Genomic DNA, 23,323 nt, shown 5'->3' with positions numbered 1-23,323 from the left:
TAAACACTGTCCCTTCACTACTGGATACAGACCTTGTCTATAAACACTGTCCCTTCACTACTGGATACAGACCTGGTCTATAAACACTGTCCCTTCACTACTGGATACAGACCTTGTCTATGAACACTGTCCCTTCACTACTGGATACAGACCTGGTCTATAAACACTGTCCCTTCACTACTGGATACAGACCTTGTCTATAAACACTGTCCCTTCACTACTGGATACAGACCTTGTCTATAAACACTGTCCCTTCACTACTGGATACAGACATTGTCTATAAACACTGTCCCTTCACTACTGGATACAGACCTTGTCTATAAACACTGTCCCTTCACTACTGGATACAGACATTGTCTATAAATACTGTCCCTTCACTACTGGATACAGACCTTGTCTATAAACACTGTCCCTTCACTACTGGATACAGACATTGTCTATAAACACTGTCCCTTCACTACTGGATACAGACCTTGTCTATAAACACTGTCCCTTCACTACTGGATACAGACCTTGTCTATAAACACTGTCCCTTCACTACTGGATACAGACCTTGTCTACAAACACTGTCCCTTCGCTACTGGATTCAGACATTGTCTATAAACACTGTCCCTTCACAACTGGATACAGACATTGTCTATAAACACTGTCCCTTCACTACTGGATACAGACCTTGTCTATAAACACTGTCCCTTCGCTACTGGATTCAGACATTGTCTATAAACACTGTCCCTTCGCTACTGGATTCAGACATTGTCTATAAACACTGTCCCTTCACGACTGGATACAGACATTGTCTATAAACACTGTCCCTTCACTACTGGATACAGACATTGTCTATAAACACTGTCCCTTCGCTACTGGATTCAGACATTGTCTATAAACACTGTCCCTTCACGACTGGATACAGACATTGTCTATAAACACTGTCCCTTCACTACTGGATACAGACATTGTCTATAAATACTGTCCCTTCACTACTGGATACAGACCTTGTCTATAAACACTGTCCCTTCACTACTGGATACAGACATTGTCTATAAACACTGTCCCTTCACTACTGGATACAGACCTTGTCTATAAACACTGTCCCTTCACTACTGGATACAGACCTTGTCTATAAACACTGTCCCTTCACTACTGGGTACAGACATTGTCTATAAATACTGTCCCTTCACTACTGGATACAGACATTGTCTATAAACACTGTCCCTTCACTACTGGATACAGACATTGTCTATAAACACTGTCCCTTCACTACTGGATACAGACCTTGTCTATAAACACTGTCCCTTCACTACTGGGTACAGACATTGTCTATAAATACTGTCCCTTCACTACTGGATACAGACATTGTCTATAAACACTGTCCCTTCACTACTGGATACAGACATTGTCTATAAACACTGTCCCTTCACTACTGGATACAGACCTTGTCTATAAACACTGTCCCTTCACTACTGGATACAGACATTGTCTATAAATACTGTCCCTTCACTACTGGATACAGACATTGTCTATAAACACTGTCCCTTCACTACTGGATACAGACATTGTCTATAAACACTGTCCCTTCACTACTGGATACAGACCTTGTCTATAAACACTGTCCCTTCACTACTGGGTACAGACATTGTCTATAAACACTGTCCCTTCACTACTGGATACAGACCTTGTCTATAAACACTGTCCCTTCACTACTGGATACAGACATTGTCTATAAACACTGTCCCTTCACTACTGGATACAGACATTGTCTATAAACACTGTCCCTTCACTACTGGATACAGACATTGTCTATAAATACTGTCCCTTCACTACTGAATACATACATTGTCTATAAATACTGTCACTTCACTACTGGATACAGACATTGTCTATAAACACTGTCCCTTCACTACTGGATACAGACATTGTCTATAAACACTGTCCCTTCACTACTGGATACAGACCTTGTCTATAAACACTGTCCCTTCACTACTGGATACAGACATTGTCTATAAACACTGTCCCTTCACTACTGGATACAGACCTTGTCTATAAACACTGTCCCTTCACTACTGGATACAGACCTTGTCTATAAACACTGTCCCTTCACTACTGGATACAGACCTTGTCTATAAACACTGTCCCTTCACTACTGGATACAGACCTGGTCTATTAACACTGTCCCTTCACTACTGGATACAGACCTTGTCTATAAACACTGTCCCTTCACTACTGGATACAGACCTTGTCTATAAACACTGTCCCTTCACTACTGGATACAGACCTTGTCTATAAACACTGTCCCTTCACTACTGGATACAGACCTTGTCTATAAACACTGTCCCTTCACTACCGGGTACAGACCTTGTCTATAAATACTGTCCGTTCGCTACTGGATACAGACCTTGTCTATAAACACTGTCCCTTCGCTACTGGATACAGACCTTGTCAATAAACACTGTCCCTTCGCTACTGGATACAGACCTGGACTATAAACAATGTCCCTTCACTACTGGGTACAGACCTTGTCTATAAACACTGTCCCTTTACTACTGGATACAGACCTTGTCTATAAACACTGTCCCTTCACTACCGGATACAGACCTTGTCTATAAACACTGTCCCTTCGCTACTGGATACAGACCTTGTCTATCAACACTGTCCCTTCACTACTGGATACAGACCTTGTCTATAAACACTGTCCCTTCACTACTGGATACAGACCTTGTCTACAAACACTGTTCCTTTGCTACTGGATACAGACCTTGTCTATAAACACATGTCCCTTCGCTACCGGGTACAGACCTTGTCTGTAAATACTGTCCCTTCACTACCGGATACAGACCTGGACTATCAACACTGTCCCTTCGCTACCGGGTACAAACCTGGTCAATAAACACTGTCCCTTCACTACCGGGTACAGACCTTGTCTGTAAATACTGTCCCTTCACTACTGGATACAGACCTGGTCTATAAACACCGTCCCTTCGCTACTGGGTACAGACCTGGTCTATAAACACTGTCCCTTCACTACCGGGTACAGACCTTGTCTGTAAATACTGTCCCTTCACTACTGGATACAGACCTGGTCTATAAACACCCTCCCTTCGCTACTGGGTGCAGACCTGGTCTATAAACACCGTCCCTTCACTACTGGATACAGACCTTGTCTATAAACACCGTCCCTTCGCTACTGGGTACAGACCTGGTCTATAAACACTGTCCCTTCACTACCGGGTACAAACCTGGTCTAAAAACACCGTCCCTTCGCTACTGGGTGCAGACCTGGTCTATAAACAATGTCCATTTGCTATTGGGTACAGACCTGGTTTATAAACACTGTCCCTTCACTACCGGATAGAGACCTGGTCTATAAACACTGTCCCTTCACTACCGGGTACAGACCTGGTCTATAAACACTGTCCCTTCACTACTGGATACAGACCTGGTCTATAAACACTGTCCATTTGCTATTGGGTACAGACCTGGTCCATAAACACTGTCCATTTGCTATTGGGTACAGACCTGGTCTATAAACACTGTCCCTTCACTACTGGATACAGACCTGGTCGATAAACACTGTCCCTTCACTACCGGGTACAAACCTGGTCGATAAACACCGTCCCTTCGCTACTGGGTACAGACCTTGTCTATAAACACTGTCCCTTCACTACTGGATACAGACCTTGTCTATAAACACTGTCCCTTCGCTACTGGATACAGACCTTGTCTATAAACACTGTCCCTTCACTACTGGATACAGACCTTGTCTCTAAACACTGTCCCTTCACTACTGGATACAGACCTTGTCTATAAACATTGTCCCTTCGCTACTGTATACAGACCTTGTCTATAAACACTGTCCCTTCAGTACTGGATACAGACCTTGTCTCTAAACACTGTCCCTTCACTACTGGATACAGACCTGGACTATAAAGACTGTCCCTTCACTACCGGGTACAGACCTGGTCTATAAACACTGTCCCTTCACTACCGGATACAGACCTTGTCTACAAACACTGTCGCTTCGCTACTGGATACAGACCTTGTCTATAAACACTGTCCCTTCGCTACTGGATACAGACCTTGTCTATAAACACTGTCCCTTCACTACTGGATACAGACCTTGTCTACAAACACTGTCCCTTCGCTACTGGATACAGACCTTGTCTATAAACACTGTCCCTTCGCTACTGGATACAGACCTTGTCTATAAACACTGTCCCTTCACTACTGGATACAGACCTTGTCTATAAACACTGTCCGTTCGCTACTGGATACAGACCTGGACTATAAACAATGTCCCTTCACTACTGAATACAGACCTTGTCTATAAACACTGTCCGTTCGCTACTGGATACAGACCTTGTCTTTAAACACTGTCCCTTCACTACTGGATACAGACCTGGTCGAGAAACACTGTCCCTTCACTACTGGATACAGACCTTGTCTATAAACACTGTCCCTTCACTACTGGATACAGACCTGGTCTATAAACACTGTCCCTTCACTACTGGATACAGACCTTGTCTATGAACACTGTCCCTTCACTACTGGATACAGACCTGGTCTATAAACACTGTCCCTTCACTACTGGATACAGACCTTGTCTATAAACACTGTCCCTTCACTACTGGATACAGACCTTGTCTATAAACACTGTCCCTTCACTACTGGATACAGACCTTGTCTATAAGCACTGTCCCTTCACTACTGGATACAGACATTGTCTATAAACACTGTCCCTTCACTACTGGATACAGACCTTGTCTATAAACACTGTCCCTTCACTACTGGATACAGACATTGTCTATAAATACTGTCCCTTCACTACTGGATACAGACCTTGTCTATAAACACTGTCCCTTCACTACTGGATACAGACATTGTCTATAAACACTGTCCCTTCACTACTGGATACAGACCTTGTCTATAAACACTGTCCCTTCACTACTGGATACAGACCTTGTCTATAAACACTGTCCCTTCACTACTGGATACAGACCTTGTCTATAAACACTGTCCCTTCGCTACTGGATTCAGACATTGTCTATAAACACTGTCCCTTCACAACTGGATACAGACATTGTCTATAAACACTGTCCCTTCACTACTGGATACAGACCTTGTCTATAAACACTGTCCCTTCGTTACTGGATTCAGACATTGTCTATAAACACTGTCCCTTCGCTACTGGATTCAGACATTGTCTATAAACACTGTCCCTTCACGACTGGATACAGACATTGTCTATAAACACTGTCCCTTCACTACTGGATACAGACATTGTCTATAAACACTGTCCCTTCGCTACTGGATTCAGACATTGTCTATAAACACTGTCCCTTCACGACTGGATACAGGCATTGTCTATAAACACTGTCCCTTCACTACTGGATACAGACATTGTCTATAAATACTGTCCCTTCACTACTGGATACAGACCTTGTCTATAAACACTGTCCCTTCACTACTGGATACAGACATTGTCTATAAACACTGTCCCTTCACTACTGGATACAGACCTTGTCTATAAACACTGTCCCTTCACTACTGGATACAGACCTTGTCTATAAACACTGTCCCTTCACTACTGGGTACAGACATTGTCTATAAATACTGTCCCTTCACTACTGGATACAGACATTGTCTATAAACACTGTCCCTTCACTACTGGATACAGACATTGTCTATAAACACTGTCCCTTCACTACTGGATACAGACCTTGTCTATAAACACTGTCCCTTCACTACTGGGTACAGACATTGTCTATAAATACTGTCCCTTCACTACTGGATACAGACATTGTCTATAAACACTGTCCCTTCACTACTGGATACAGACATTGTCTATAAACACTGTCCCTTCACTACTGGATACAGACCTTGTCTATAAACACTGTCCCTTCACTACTGGATACAGACATTGTCTATAAATACTGTCCCTTCACTACTGGATACAGACATTGTCTATAAACACTGTCCCTTCACTACTGGATACAGACATTGTCTATAAACACTGTCCCTTCACTACTGGATACAGACCTTGTCTATAAACACTGTCCCTTCACTACTGGGTACAGACATTGTCTATAAACACTGTCCCTTCACTACTGGATACAGACCTTGTCTATAAACACTGTCCCTTCACTACTGGATACAGACATTGTCTATAAACACTGTCCCTTCACTACTGGATACAGACATTGTCTATAAACACTGTCCCTTCACTACTGGATACAGACATTGTCTATAAATACTGTCCCTTCACTACTGAATACATACATTGTCTATAAATACTGTCACTTCACTACTGGATACAGACATTGTCTATAAACACTGTCCCTTCACTACTGGATACAGACATTGTCTATAAACACTGTCCCTTCACTACTGGATACAGACCTTGTCTATAAACACTGTCCCTTCACTACTGGATACAGACATTGTCTATAAACACTGTCCCTTCACTACTGGATACAGACCTTGTCTATAAACACTGTCCCTTCACTACTGGATACAGACCTTGTCTATAAACACTGTCCCTTCACTACTGGATACAGACCTTGTCTATAAACACTGTCCCTTCACTACTGGATACAGACCTGGTCTATTAACACTGTCCCTTCACTACTGGATACAGACCTTGTCTATAAACACTGTCCCTTCACTACTGGATACAGACCTTGTCTATAAACACTGTCCCTTCACTACTGGATACAGACCTTGTCTATAAACACTGTCCCTTCACTACTGGATACAGACCTTGTCTATAAACACTGTCCCTTCACTACCGGGTACAGACCTTGTCTATAAATACTGTCCGTTCGCTACTGGATACAGACCTTGTCTATAAACACTGTCCCTTCGCTACTGGATACAGACCTTGTCAATAAACACTGTCCCTTCGCTACTGGATACAGACCTGGACTATAAACAATGTCCCTTCACTACTGGGTACAGACCTTGTCTATAAACACTGTCCCTTTACTACTGGATACAGACCTTGTCTATAAACACTGTCCCTTCACTACCGGATACAGACCTTGTCTATAAACACTGTCCCTTCGCTACTGGATACAGACCTTGTCTATCAACACTGTCCCTTCACTACTGGATACAGACCTTGTCTATAAACACTGTCCCTTCACTACTGGATACAGACCTTGTCTACAAACACTGTTCCTTTGCTACTGGATACAGACCTTGTCTATAAACACATGTCCCTTCGCTACCGGGTACAGACCTTGTCTGTAAATACTGTCCCTTCACTACCGGATACAGACCTGGACTATCAACACTGTCCCTTCGCTACCGGGTACAAACCTGGTCAATAAACACTGTCCCTTCACTACCGGGTACAGACCTTGTCTGTAAATACTGTCCCTTCACTACTGGATACAGACCTGGTCTATAAACACCGTCCCTTCGCTACTGGGTACAGACCTGGTCTATAAACACTGTCCCTTCACTACCGGGTACAGACCTTGTCTGTAAATACTGTCCCTTCACTACTGGATACAGACCTGGTCTATAAACACCCTCCCTTCGCTACTGGGTGCAGACCTGGTCTATAAACACCGTCCCTTCACTACTGGATACAGACCTTGTCTATAAACACCGTCCCTTCGCTACTGGGTACAGACCTGGTCTATAAACACTGTCCCTTCACTACCGGGTACAAACCTGGCCTAAAAACACCGTCCCTTCGCTACTGGGTGCAGACCTGGTCTATAAACAATGTCCATTTGCTATTGGGTACAGACCTGGTTTATAAACACTGTCCCTTCACTACCGGATAGAGACCTGGTCTATAAACACTGTCCCTTCACTACCGGGTACAGACCTGGTCTATAAACACTGTCCCTTCACTACTGGATACAGACCTGGTCTATAAACACTGTCCATTTGCTATTGGGTACAGACCTGGTCCATAAACACTGTCCATTTGCTATTGGGTACAGACCTGGTCTATAAACACTGTCCCTTCACTACTGGATACAGACCTGGTCGATAAACACTGTCCCTTCACTACCGGGTACAAACCTGGTCGATAAACACCGTCCCTTCGCTACTGGGTACAGACCTTGTCTATAAACACTGTCCCTTCACTACTGGATACAGACCTTGTCTATAAACACTGTCCCTTCGCTACTGGATACAGACCTTGTCTATAAACACTGTCCCTTCACTACTGGATACAGACCTTGTCTCTAAACACTGTCCCTTCACTACTGGATACAGACCTTGTCTATAAACATTGTCCCTTCGCTACTGGATACAGACCTTGTCTATAAACACTGTCCCTTCAGTACTGGATACAGACCTTGTCTCTAAACACTGTCCCTTCACTACTGGATACAGACCTGGACTATAAAGACTGTCCCTTCACTACCGGGTACAGACCTGGTCTATAAACACTGTTCCTTCACTACCGGGTACAGACCTGGTCTATAAACACTGTCCCTTCACTACCGGTTACAGACCTGGTCTATAAACACTGTCCCTTCACTACCGGGTACAGACCTGGTCTATAAACACTGTCCCTTCACTACCGGGTACAGACCTGGTCTATAAACACTGTCCCTTCACTACCGGGTACAGACCTGGTCTATAAACACTTTCCCTTCACTACCGGGTACAGACCTGGTCTATAAACACTGTCCCTTCACTACCGGGTGCAGACCTTGTCTATAAACACTGTCCATTTGCTACTGGGTACAGACCTGGTCTATAAACACTGTCCCTTCACTACCGGGTACAGATCTGGTCTACAAACACTGTCCCTTCACTAGCGTGTACAGTCCTGGTCTATAAACACTGTCCCTTCACTACCGGGTACAGACCTGGTCTATAAACACTGTCCCTTCACTACCGGGTACAGACCTGGTCTATAAACACTGTCCCTTCACTACCGGATACAGACCTGGACTATAAACACTGTCCCTTCACTACCGTGTACAGACCTGGTCTATAAACACTGTCCCTTCACTACCGTGTACAGACCTGGTCTATAAACACTGTCCCTTCACTACCGGGTACAGACCTGGTCTATAAACACTGTCCCTTCACTACCGTGTACTGACCTGGTCTATAAACACTGTCCCTTCACTACCGTGTACAGACCTGGTCTATAAACACTGTCCCTTCACTACTGGATACAGACCTGGTCTATAAACACTGTCCCTTCACTACCGTGTACAGACCTGGTCTATCAACACTGTCCCTTCACTACCGGGTACAGACCTGGTCTATCAACACTGTCCCTTCACTACCGGGTACAGACCTGGTCTATAAACACTGTCCCTTCACTACCGTGTACAGACCTGGTCTATCAACACTGTCCCTTCACTACCGGGTTCAGACCTGGTCTATCAACACTGTCCCTTCACTACCAGGTACAGACCTGGTCTATAAACACTGTCCCTTCACTACCCGGTACAGACCTGGACTATAAAGTCTGTCCCTTCGCTACTGGATACAGACCTTGTCTATAAACACTGTCCCTTCACTACTGGATACAGACCTTGTCTATAAACACTGTCCCTTCGCTACTGGATACAGACCTTGTCTATAAACACTGTCCCTTCGCGACTGGATACAGACCTTGTCTATAAACACTGTCCCTTCGCTACTGGATACAGACCTTGTCTATAAACACTGTCCCTTCGCTACTGGATACAGATCTGGTCTGCAAACACTGTCTCTTCACTACCGGGTGCAGACCTTGTCCAGAAACACTGTCCATTTGCTACTGGGTTCAGACCTTGTCAAAAACACTGTCCCTTCGCTACCGGGTGCAGACCTTGTCTATCAACACTGTCCCTTCACTTCCGGGTGCAGACCTTGTCTATAAACACTGTCCTTTTGCTACTGGGTACAGACCTGGTCTATAAACACTGTCCCTTCACTACCGGGTGCAGACCTTGTCTATAAACGCTGTCCATTTGCTACTGGGTACAGACCTGGTCTATAAACAATGTCCCTTCACTACCGGGTACAGACCTGGTCTATAAACACTGTCCCTTCACGACCGGGTGCAGACCTTGTCTATAAACACTGTCCATTTGCTACTGGGTACAGACCTGGTCTATAAACACTGTCCCTTCACTACCGGGTACAGACTGGTCTATAAACACTGTCTCTTCACTACCGGGTGCAGACCTTGTCTAGAAACACTGTCCCTTCACTACCGGGTACAGACCTGGTCTACAAACACTGTCTCTTCACAACCTGGTACAGACCTGGTCTATAAATACTGTCCCTTCACTACCGGGTACAGACCTGGTCTATAAACACTGTCCCTTCACTTCCGGGTACAGACCTGGTCTATAAACACTGTCCCTTCACTACTGGGTACAGACCTGGTCTATAAACACTGTCCCTTCACTACCGGGTACAGACCTGGTCTATAAACACTGTCCCTTCGCTCCCGGGTACAGAACTGGTCTATCAACACTGTCCCTTCACTACCGGGTACAGACCTGGTCTATAAACACTGTCCCTTCACTACCGGGTACAGACCTGGTCTATAAACACTGTCCCTTCACTTCCGGGTACAGACCTGGTCTATCAACAGAGTCCCTTCACTACCGGGTACAGACCTGGTCTATAAACACTGTCCCTTCACTACCGGGTACAGACCTGGTCTATAAACACTGTCCCTTCACTACCGGGTACAGACCTGGTCTAAAAACACTGTCCCTTCAATACCGGGTACAGACCTGGTCTATAAACACTGTCCCTTCGCTCCCGGGTACAGACCTGGTCTATAAACACTGTCCCTTCGCTCCCGGGTACAGACCTGGTCTATAAACACTGTCCCTTCACTACCGGGTACAGACCTGGTCTATCAACACTGTCCCTTCGCTCCCGGGTACAGACCTGGTCTATAAACACTGTCCCTTCACTACCGGGTACAGACCTGGAGTATCAACACTGTCCCTTCACTACCGGGTACAGACCTGGTCTATAAACACTGTCCCTTCACTACCGGGTACAGACCTGGAGTATCAACACTGTCCCTTCACTACCGGGTACAGACCTGGTCTATAAACACTGTCCCTTCGCTAGCGGATACAGACCTGGACTATAAACACTGTCCCTTCGCTAGCGGATACAGACCTGGACTATAAACACTGTCCCTTCACTACCGGATACAGACCTTGTCTATAAACACTGTCCCTTCGCTACCGGGTACAAACCTGGTCAATAAACACTGTCCCTTCACTGCTGGATACAGACCTGGTCCATAAACACTGTCCCTTCGCTACCGGGTACAAACCTGGTCTCTAAACACCGTCCCTTCGCTACTGGGTGCAGACCTGGTCTATAAACACTGTCCATTTGCTATTGGGTACAGACCCTGTCTATTAACACTGTCCCTTCACTGCCGGTTACAGACCTTGTCTGTAAATACTGTCCCTTCACTACTGCATGCAGACCTGGTCTATAAACACTGTCCCTTCACTACCGGATACAGACCTGGTCTATAAACACCGTCCCTTCGCTACTGGGTACAGACCAGGTCTATAAACACTGTCCATTCACTACCGGGTACAGACCTGGTCTATAAACACTGTCCCTTCGCTACTGGGTACAGACCTGGTCTATAAACACCGTCCCTTCGCTACTGGGTACAGACCAGGTCTATAAACACTGTCCCTTCACTACCGGGTACAGACCTGGTCTACAAACACTGTCTCTTCACTACCGGGTGCAGACCCTGTCTAGAAACACTGTCCCTTCACTACTGGGTACAGACCTGGTCTACAAACACTGTCTCTTCACTACCTGGTACAGACCTGGTCTATAAATACTGTCCCTTCACAACTGCATGCAGACCTGGTCTATAAACACTGTCCCTTCACGACCGGGTGCAGACCTGGACTATCAACACTGTCCCTTCGCTACCGGGTACAGACCTGGTCTATAAACACTGTCCCTTCACTAGCGTGTACAGTCCTGGTCTATAAACACTGTCCCTTCACTACCGGGTACAGACCTGGTCTATAAACACTGTCCCTTCACTACCGGGTACAGACCTGGTCTATAAACACTGTCCCTTCAGTACCGGGTGCAGACCTTGTCTATAAACACTGTCCATTTGCTACTGGGTACAGACCTGGTCTACAAACACTGTCCCTTTACTCGCGTGTACAGTCCTGGTCTATAAACACTGTCCCTTCACTACCGGGTACAGACCTGGTCTACAAACACTGTCTCTTCACTCGCGTGTACAGTCCTGGTCTATAAACACTGTCCCTTCACTACCGGGTACAGACCTGGTCGACAAACACTGTCTCTTCACTACCGGGTGCAGACCTTGTCTATAAACACTGTCCCTTCACTACCGGGTACAGATCTGGTCCACAAACACTGTCCCTTCACTCGCGTGTACAGTCCTGGTCTATAAACACTGTCCCTTCACTACCGGGTACAGACCTGGTCTACAAACACTGTCTCTTCACTACCGGGTGCAGACCTTGTCCAGAAACACTGTCCATTTGCTACTGGGTTCAGACCTGGTCTATAAACACTGTCCCTTCACTACCGGGTACAGACCTGGTCTACAAACACTGTCTCTTCACTGCCGGGTGCAGACCTTGTCCAGAAACACTGTCCATTTGCTACTGGGTTCAGACCTGGTCTATAAACACTGTCCCTTCACTACCGGGTACAGACCTGGTCTATAAACACTGTCCCTTCACTACCGGGTACAGACCTGGTCTATAAACACTGTCCCTTCACTACCGGGTACAGACCTGGTCTATAAACACTGTCCCTTCACTGCCGGGTACAGACCTGGTCTATAAACACTGTCCCTTCACTACCGGGTACAGACCTGGTCTATCAACACTGTCCCTTCGCTCCCGGGTACAGACCTGGTCTATAAACACTGTCACTTCACTACCGGGTACAGAACTGGTCGATAAACACTGTCCCTTCGCTCCCGGGTACAGACCTGGTCTATCAACACTGTCCCTTCGCTCCCGGGTACAGACCTGGTCTATAAACACTGTCACTTCACTACCGGGTACAGAACTGGTCTATAAACACTGTCCCTTCGCTCCCGGGTACAGACCTGGTCTATCAACACTGTCCCTTCGCTCCCGGGTACAGACCTGGTCTATAAACACTGTCCCTTCACTACCGGGTACAGAACTGGTCTATAAACACTGTCCCTTCACTACCGGGTACAGACCTGGTCTATAAACACTGTCCCTTCACTACCGGGTACAGAACTGGTCTATAAACACTGTCCCTTCTCTCCCGGGTACAGACCTGGACTATAAAGTCTGTCCCTTCGCTACTGGATACAGACCTGGTCTATAAACACTGTCCCTTCACTTCCGGGTACAGACCTGGTCTACAAACACTGTCTCTTCACAACCTGGTACAGACCTGGTCTATAAATACTGTCCCTTCACTACCGGGTACAGACCTGGTCTATAAACACTGTCCCTTCACTTCCGGGTACAGACCTGGTCTATAAACACTGTCCCTTCACTACCGGGTACAGACCTGGTCTATAAACACTGTCCCTTCACTACCGGGTACAAACCTGGTCTATAAACACTGTCCCTTCGCTCCCGGGTACAGAACTGGTCTATCAACACTGTCCCTTCACTACCGGGTACAGACCTGGTCTATAAACACTGTCCCTTCACTACCGGGTACAGACTTGGTCTATAAACACTGTCCCTTCACTTCCGGGTACAGACCTGGTCTATCAACAGAGTCCCTTCACGACCGGGTACAGACCTGGTCTATAAACACTGTCCCTTCACTACCGGGTACAGACCTGGTCTATAAACACTGTCCCTTCACTACCGGGTACAGACCTGGTCTAAAAACACTGTCCCTTCACCACCGGGTACAGACCTGGTCTATAAACACTGTCCCTTCGCACCCGGGTACAGACCTGGTCTATAAACACTGTCCCTTCGCTCCCGGGTACAGACCTGGTCTATAAACACTGTCCCTTCACTACCGGGTACAGACCTGGAGTATCAACACTGTCCCTTCACTACCGGGTACAGACCTGGTCTATAAACACTGTCCCTTCACTACCGGGTACAGACCTGGAGTATCAACACTGTCCCTTCACTACCTGGTACAGACCTGGTCTATAAACACTGTCCCTTCGCTAGCGGATATAGACCTGGTCTATAAACACTGTCCCTTCACTACCGGGTACAGACCTGGTCTATAAACACTGTCCCTTCACTACCGGGTACAGACCTGGTCTATAAACACTGTCCCTTCACTACCGGGTACAGACCTGGTCTATCAACACTGTCCCTTCGCTCCCGGGTACAGACCTGGTCTATAAACACTGTCACTTCACTACCGGGTACAGAACTGGTCTATAAACACTGTCCCTTCGCTCCCGGGTACAGACCTGGTCTATCAACACTGTCCCTTCACTACCGGGTACAGAACTGGTCTATAAACACTGTCCCTTCGCTCCCGGGTACAGACCTGGTCTATAAACACTGTCCCTTCACTACCGGGTACAGACCTGGTCTATAAACACTGTCCCTTCACTACCGGGTACAGACCTGGACTATAAACACTGTCCCTTCACTACCGGGTACAGACCTGGGCTATCAACACTGTCCCTTCACTACCGGGTACAGATCTGGTCTATAAACACTGTCCCTTCGCTAGCGGATACAGACCTGGACTATAAACACTGTCCCTTCGCTACCGGGTACAGACCTGGACTATAAACACTGTCCCTTCAGTACCGGGTACAGACCTGGTCTATAAACACTGTCCCTTCACTACCGGGTACAGACCTGGACTATAAAGTCTGTCCATTCGCTACTGGATACAGACCTGGTCTATAAACACTGTCTCTTCAGAACCTGGTACAGACCTGGTCTATAAATACTGTCCCTTCACTACCGGGTACAGACCTGGTCTATAAACACTGTCCCTTCACTTCCGGGTACAGACCTGGTCTATAAACACTGTCCCTTCACTACCGGGTACAGACCTGGTCTATAAACACTGTCCCTTCACTACCGGGTACAGACCTGGTCTATAAACACTGTCCCTTCGCTCCCGGGTACAGAACTGGTCTATCAACACTGTCCCTTCACTACCGGGTACAGACCTGGTCTATAAACACTGTCCCTTCACTTCCGGGTACAGACCTGGTCTATCAACAGAGTCCCTTCACTACCGGGTACAGACCTGGTCTATAAACACTGTCCCTTCACTTCCGGGTACAGACCTGGTCTATCAACAGAGTCCCTTCACTACCGGGTACAGACCTGGTCTATAAACACTGTCCCTTCACTGCCGGCTACAGACCTGGTCTATAAACACTGTCCCTTCACTACCGGGTACAGACCTGTTCTAAAAACACTGTCCCTTCACCACCGGGTACAGACCTGGTCTATAAACACTGTCCCTTCGCTCCCGGGTACAGACCTGGTCTATAAACACTGTCCCTTCGCTCCCGGGTACAGACCTGGTCTATAAACACTGTCCCTTCACTACCGGGTACAGACCTGGTCTATAAACACTGTCCCTTCACTACCGGGTACAGACCTGGTCTATAAACACTGTCCCTTCACTACCGGGTACAGACCTGGTCTATAAACACTGTCCCTTCACTACCGGGTGCAGACCTGGTCTATAAACACTGTCCCTTCACTACCGGGTACAGACCTGGTCTATCAACACTCTCCCTTCGCTCCCGGGTACAGACCTGGTCTATAAACACTGTCACTTCACTACCGGGTACAGAACTGGTCGATAAACACTGTCCCTTCGCTCCCGGGTACAGACCTGGTCTATCAACACTGTCCCTTCGCTCCCGGGTACAGACCTGGTCTATAAACACTGTCACTTCACTACCGGGTACAGAACTGGTCTATAAACACTGTCCCTTCGCTCCCGGGTACAGACCTGGTCTATCAACACTGTCCCTTCACTACCGGGTACAGAACTGGTCTATAAACACTGTCCCTTCGCTCCCGGGTACAGACCTGGTCTATAAACACTGTCCCTTCACTACCGGGTACAGACCTGGTCTATAAACACTGTCCCTTCACTACCGGGTACAGACCTGGACTATAAACACTGTCCCTTCACTACCGGGTACAGACCTGGGCTATCAACACTGTCCCTTCACTACCGGGTACAGACCTGGTCTCTTAACACTGTCCCTTCGCTAGCGGATACAGACCTGGGCTATCAACACTGTCCCTTCACTACCGGGTACAGACCTGGGCTATCAACACTGTCCCTTCACTACCGGGTACAGACCTGGTCTCTTAACACTGTCCCTTCGCTAGCGGATACAGACCTGGTCTATAAACACTGTCCCTTCACTACCGGGTACAGACCTGGACTATAAAGTCTGTCCCTTCGCTACTGGATACAGACCTGGTCTATAAACACTGTCCCTTCACTTCCGGGTACAGACCTGGTCTACAAACACTGTCTCTTCACAACCTGGTACAGACCTGGTCTATAAATACTGTCCCTTCACTACCGGGTACAGACCTGGTCTATAAACACTGTCCCTTCACTTCCGGGTACAGACCTGGTCTATCAACACTGTCCCTTCACTACCGGGTACAGAACTGGTCTATAAACACTGTCCCTTCGCTCCCGGGTACAGACCTGGTCTATAAACACTGTCCCTTCACTACCGGGTACAGACCTGGTCTATAAACACTGTCCCTTCACTACCGGGTACAGACCTGGACTATAAACACTGTCCCTTCACTACCGGGTACAGACCTGGGCTATCAACACTGTCCCTTCACTACCGGGTACAGACCTGGTCTATAAACACTGTCCCTTCGCTAGCGGATACAGACCTGGACTATAAACACTGTCCCTTCACTACCGGGTACAGACCTGGACTATAAACACTGTCCCTTCACTACCGGGTACAGACCTGGACTATAAAGTCTGTCCATTCGCTACTGGATACAGACCTGGACTATAAACACTGTCCCTTCACTACCGGGTACAGACCTGGACTATAAAGTCTGTCCATTCGCTACTGGATACAGACCTGGTCTATAAACACTGTCTCTTCAGAACCTGGTACAGACCTGGTCTATAAATACTGTCCCTTCACTACCGGGTACAGACCTGGTCTATAAACACTGTCCCTTCACTTCCGGGTACAGACCTGGTCTATAAACACTGTCCCTTCACTACCGGGTACAGACCTGGTCTATAAACACTGTCCCTTCACTACCGGGTACAGACCTGGTCTATAAACACTGTCCCTTCGCTCCCGGGTACAGAACTGGTCTATCAACACTGTCCCTTCACTACCGGGTACAGACCTGGTCTATAAACACTGTCCCTTCACTTCCGGGTACAGACCTGGTCTATCAACAGAGTCCCTTCACTACCGGGTACAGACCTGGTCTATAAACACTGTCCCTTCACTTCCGGGTACAGACCTGGTCTATCAACAGAGTCCCTTCACTACCGGGTACAGACCTGGTCTATAAACACTGTCCCTTCACTGCCGGCTACAGACCTGGTCTATAAACACTGTCCCTTCACTACCGGGTACAGACCTGTTCTAAAAACACTGTCCCTTCACCACCGGGTACAGACCTGGTCTATAAACACTGTCCCTTCGCTCCCGGGTACAGACCTGGTCTATAAACACTGTCCCTTTGCTCCCGGGTACAGACCTGGTCTATAAACACTGTCCCTTCACTACCGGGTACAGACCTGGTCTATAAACACTGTCCCTTCACTACCGGGTACAGACCTGGTCTATAAACACTGTCCCTTCACTACCGGGTACAGACCTGGTCTATAAACACTGTCCCTTCACTACCGGGTGCAGACCTGGTCTATAAACACTGTCCCTTCACTACCGGGTACAGACCTGGTCTATCAACACTGTCCCTTCGCTCCCGGGTACAGACCTGGTCTATAAACACTGTCACTTCACTACCGGGTACAGAACTGGTCTATAAACACTGTCCCTTCGCTCCCGGGTACAGACCTGGTCTATCAACACTGTCCCTTCGCTCCCGGGTACAGACCTGGTCTATAAACACTGTCACTTCACTACCGGGTACAGAACTGGTCTATAAACACTGTCCCTTCGCTCCCGGGTACAGACCTGGTCTATAAACACTGTCCCTTCACTACCGGGTACAGACCTGGTCTATAAACACTGTCCCTTCACTACCGGGTACAGACCTGGACTATAAACACTGTCCCTTCACTACCGGGTACAGACCTGGGCTATCAACACTGTCCCTTCACTACCGGGTACAGACCTGGTCTCTTAACACTGTCCCTTCGCTAGCGGATACAGACCTGGGCTATCAACACTGTCCCTTCACTACCGGGTACAGACCTGGGCTATCAACACTGTCCCTTCACTACCGGGTACAGACCTGGTCTCTTAACACTGTCCCTTCGCTAGCGGATACAGACCTGGTCTATAAACACTGTCCCTTCACTACCGGGTACAGACCTGGACTATAAAGTCTGTCCCTTCGCTACTGGATACAGACCTGGTCTATAAACACTGTCCCTTCACTTCCGGGTACAGACCTGGTCTACAAACACTGTCTCTTCACAACCTGGTACAGACCTGGTCTATAAATACTGTCCCTTCACTACCGGGTACAGACCTGGTCTATAAACACTGTCCCTTCACTTCCGGGTACAGACCTGGTCTATAAACACTGTCCCTTCACTACCGGGTACAGACCAGGTCTATAAACACTGTCCCTTCACTACCGGGTACAGACCTGGTCTATAAACACTGTCCCTTCGCTCCCGGGTACAGAACTGGTCTTTCAACACTGTCCCTTCACTACCGGGTACAGACCTGGTCTATAAACATTGTCCCTTCACTACCGGGTACAGACCTGGTCTATAAACACTGTCCCTTCACTTCCGGGTACAGACCTGGTCTATCAACAGAGTCCCTTCACTACCGGGTACAGACCTGGTCTATAAACACTGTCCCTTCACTACCGGGTACAGACCTGGTCTAAAAACACTGTCCCTTCACCACCGGGTACAGACCTGGTCTATAAACACTGTCCCTTCGCCCCCGGGTACAGACCTGGTCTATAAACACTGTCCCTTCACTACCGGGTACAGACCTGGTCTATAAACACTGTCCCTTCACTACCGGGTACAGACCTCGACTATAAACACTGTCCCTTCACTACCGGGTACAGACCTGGGCTATCAACACTGTCCCTTCACTACCGGGTACAGACCTGGTCTATAAACACTGTCCCTTCGCTAGCGGATACAGACCTGGACTATAAACACTGTCCCTTCACTACCGGGTACAGACCTGGACTATAAACACTGTCCCTTCACTACCGGGTACAGACCTGGACTATAAAGTCTGTCCATTCGCTACTGGATACAGACCTGGTCTATAAACACTGTCCCTTCACTTCCGGGTACAGACATGGTCTACAAACACTGTCTCTTCACAACCTGGTACAGACCTGGTCTATAAATACTGTCCCTTCACTACCGGGTACAGACCTGGTCTATAAACACTGTCCCTTCACTTCCGGGTACAGACCTGGTCTATAAACACTGTCCCTTCACTACCGGGTACAGACCTGGTCTATAAACACTGTCCCTTCGCTCCCGGGTACAGAACTGGTCTATCAACACTGTCCCTTCACTACCGGGTACAGACCTGGTCTATAAACACTGTCCCTTCACTTCCGGGTACAGACCTGGTCTATCAACAGAGTCCCTTCACTACCGGGTACAGACCTGGTCTATAAACACTGTCCCTTCACTTCCGGGTACAGACCTGGTCTATCAACAGAGTCCCTTCACTACCGGGTACAGACCTGGTCTATAAACACTGTCCCTTCACTGCCGGCTACAGACCTGGTCTATAAACACTGTCCCTTCACTACCGGGTACAGACCTGTTCTAAAAACACTGTCCCTTCACCACCGGGTACAGACCTGGTCTATCAACACTGTCCCTTCGCTCCCGGGTACAGACCTGGTCTATAAACACTGTCACTTCACTACCGGGTACAGAACTGGTCTATAAACACTGTCCCTTCGCTCCCGGGTACAGACCTGGTCTATCAACACTGTCCCTTCACTACCGGGTACAGAACTGGTCTATAAACACTGTCCCTTCGCTCCCGGGTACAGACCTGGTCTATAAACACTGTCCCTTCACTACCGGGTACAGACCTGGTCTATAAACACTGTCCCTTCACTACCGGGTACAGACCTGGACTATAAACACTGTCCCTTCACTACCGGGTACAGACCTGGGCTATCAACACTGTCCCTTCACTACCGGGTACAGACCTGGTCTCTTAACACTGTCCCTTCGCTAGCGGATACAGACCTGGACTATAAACACTGTCCCTTCACTACCGGGTACAGACCTGGTCTATAAAGTCTGTCCCTTCGCGACTGGATACAGACCTGGTGTATAAACACTGTCCCTTCACTTCCGGGTACAGACCTGGTCTACAAACACTGTCTCTTCACTTCCGGGTACAGACCTGGTCTATAAACACTGTCCCTTCACTACCGGGTACAGACCTGGTCTATAAACACTGTCCCTTCCCTACCGGGTACAGACCTGGTCTATAAACACTGTCCCTTCGCTCCCGGGTACAGAACTGGTCTTTCAACACTGTCCCTTCAGTACCGGGTACAGACCTGGTCTATAAACACTGTCCCTTCACTACCAGGTACAGACCTGGTCTATAAACACTGTCCCTTCACTTCCGGGTACAGACCTGGTCTATCAACAGAGTCCCTTCACTACCGGGTACAGACCTGGTCTATAAACACTGTCCCTTCACTACCGGGTACAGACCTGGTCTATAAACACTGTCCCTTCACTACCGGGTACAGACCTGGTCTAAAAACACTGTCCCTTCACCACCGGGTACAGACCTGGTCTATAAACACTGTCCCTTCGCTCCCGGGTACAGACCTGGTCTATAAACACTGTCCCTTCACTACCGGGTACAGACCTGGTCTATAAACACTGTCCCTTCGCTCCCGGGTACAGACCTGGTCTATCAACACTGTCCCTTCGCTCCCGGGTACAGACCTGGTCTATAAACACTGTCCCTTCACTACCGGGTACAGACCTGGAGTATCAACACTGTCCCTTCACTACCGGGTACAGACCTGGTCTATAAACACTGTCCCTTCACGACCGGGTACAGACCTGGAGTATCAACACTGTCCCTTCACTACCGGGTACAGACCTGGTCTATAAACACTGTCCCTTCGCTAGCGGATACAGACCTGGACTATAAACACTGTCCCTTCACTTCCGGATACAGACCTTGTCTATAAACACTGTCCCTTCACTACTGGATACAGACCTTGTCTATAAACACTGTCCCTTCGCTACCGGGTACAAACCTGGTCAATAAACACTGTCCCTTCACTACTGGATACAGACCTGGTCTATAAACACTGTTCCTTCGCTCCCGGGTACAGAACTGGTCTTTCAACACTGTCCCTTCACTACCGGGTACAGACCTGGTCTATAAACACTGTCACTTCACTACCGGGTACAGAACTGGTCTATAAACACTGTCCCTTCGCTCCCGGGTACAGACCTGGTCTATCAACACTGTCCCTTCGCTCCCGGGTACAGACCTGGTCTATAAACACTGTCACTTCACTACCGGGTACAGAACTGGTCTATAAACACTGTCCCTTCGCTCCCGGGTACAGACCTGGTCTATAAACACTGTCCCTTCACTACCGGGTACAGACCTGGTCTATAAACACTGTCCCTTCACTACTGGGTACAGACCTGGACTATAAACACTGTCCCTTCACTACCGGGTACAGACCTGGGCTATCAACACTGTCCCTTCACTACCGGGTACAGACCTGGTCTATAAACACTGTCCCTTCGCTAGCGGATACAGACCTGGACTATAAACACTGTACCTTCACTACCGGGTACAGACCTGGACTATAAAGTCTGTCCATTCGCTACTGGATACAGACCTGGTCTATAAACACTGTCCCTTCACTTCCGGGTACAGACATGGTCTACAAACACTGTCTCTTCACAACCTGGTACAGACCTGGTCTATAAACACTGTCCCTTCACTTCCGGGTACAGATCTGGTCTATAAACACTGTCCCTTCACTACCGGGTACAGACCTGGTCTATAAACACTGTCCCTTCGCTCCCGGGTACAGAACTGGTCTATCAACACTGTCCCTTCACTACCGGGTACAGACCTGGTCTATAAACACTGTCCCTTCACTTCCGGGTACAGACCTGGTCTATCAACAGAGTCCCTTCACTACCGGGTACAGACCTGGTCTATAAACACTGTCCCTTCACTTCCGGGTACAGACCTGGTCTATCAACAGAGTCCCTTCACTACCGGGTACAGACCTGGTCTATAAACACTGTCCCTTCACTGCCGGCTACAGACCAGGTCTATAAACACTGTCCCTTCACTACCGGGTACAGACCTGTTCAAAAAACACTGTCCCTTCACCACCGGGTACAGACCTGGTCTATAAACACTGTCCCTTCACTACCGGGTACAGACCTGGTCTATAAACACTGTCCCTTCACTACCGGGTACAGACCTGGTCTATAAAGACTGTCCCTTCACTACCGGGTACAGACCTGGTCTATAAACACTGTCCCTTCACTACCGGGTGCAGACCTGGTCTATAAACACTGTCCCTTCACTACCGGGTACAGACCTGGTCTATCAACACTGTCCCTTCGCTCCCGGGTACAGACCTGGTCTATAAACACTGTCACTTCACTACCGGGTACAGAACTGGTCTATAAACACTGTCCCTTCGCTCCCGGGTACAGACCTGGTCTATCAACACTGTCCCTTCGCTCCCGGGTACAGACCTGGTCTATAAACACTGTCACTTCACTACCGGGTACAGAACTGGTCTATAAACACTGTCCCTTCGCTCCCGGGTACAGACCTGGTCTATCAACACTGTCCCTTCACTACCGGGTACAGAACTGGTCTATAAACACTGTCCCTTCGCTCCCGGGTACAGACCTGGTCTATAAACACTGTCCCTTCACTACCGGGTACAGACCTGGTCTATAAACACTGTCCCTTCACTACCGGGTACAGACCTGGACTATAAACACTGTCCCTTCACTACCGGGTACAGACCTGGGCTATCAACACTGTCCCTTCACTACCGGGTACAGACCTGGTCTATAAACACTGTCCCTTCACTACCGGGTACAGACCTGGACTATAAAGTCTGTCCCTTCGCTACTGGATACAGACCTGGTCTATAAACACTGTCCCTTCACTTCCGGGTACAGACCTGGTCTATCA

The 23,323-nt window shown here is 48.0% G+C and overlaps 1 protein-coding gene across 1 annotated transcript in view; it reads left to right on the top strand.

Moving 5' to 3' along the window:
• LOC137345808 (collagen alpha-2(XI) chain-like) overlaps positions 1 to 23,323 on the top strand; it is a 730,020-nt gene that overhangs the window by 438,537 nt on the left and 268,160 nt on the right. The gene's annotated exons all lie outside the window — the stretch shown is intronic.

The sequence above is a fragment of the Heterodontus francisci genome, chromosome 29 (genome assembly GCF_036365525.1).
Source record: "Heterodontus francisci isolate sHetFra1 chromosome 29, sHetFra1.hap1, whole genome shotgun sequence".
In the NCBI taxonomy this organism is placed as follows: domain Eukaryota; kingdom Metazoa; phylum Chordata; class Chondrichthyes; order Heterodontiformes; family Heterodontidae; genus Heterodontus; species Heterodontus francisci.
The sequence above is the reverse complement of the archived record's forward strand: the minus strand, read 5'-3'. Positions and strand labels throughout refer to the sequence as shown.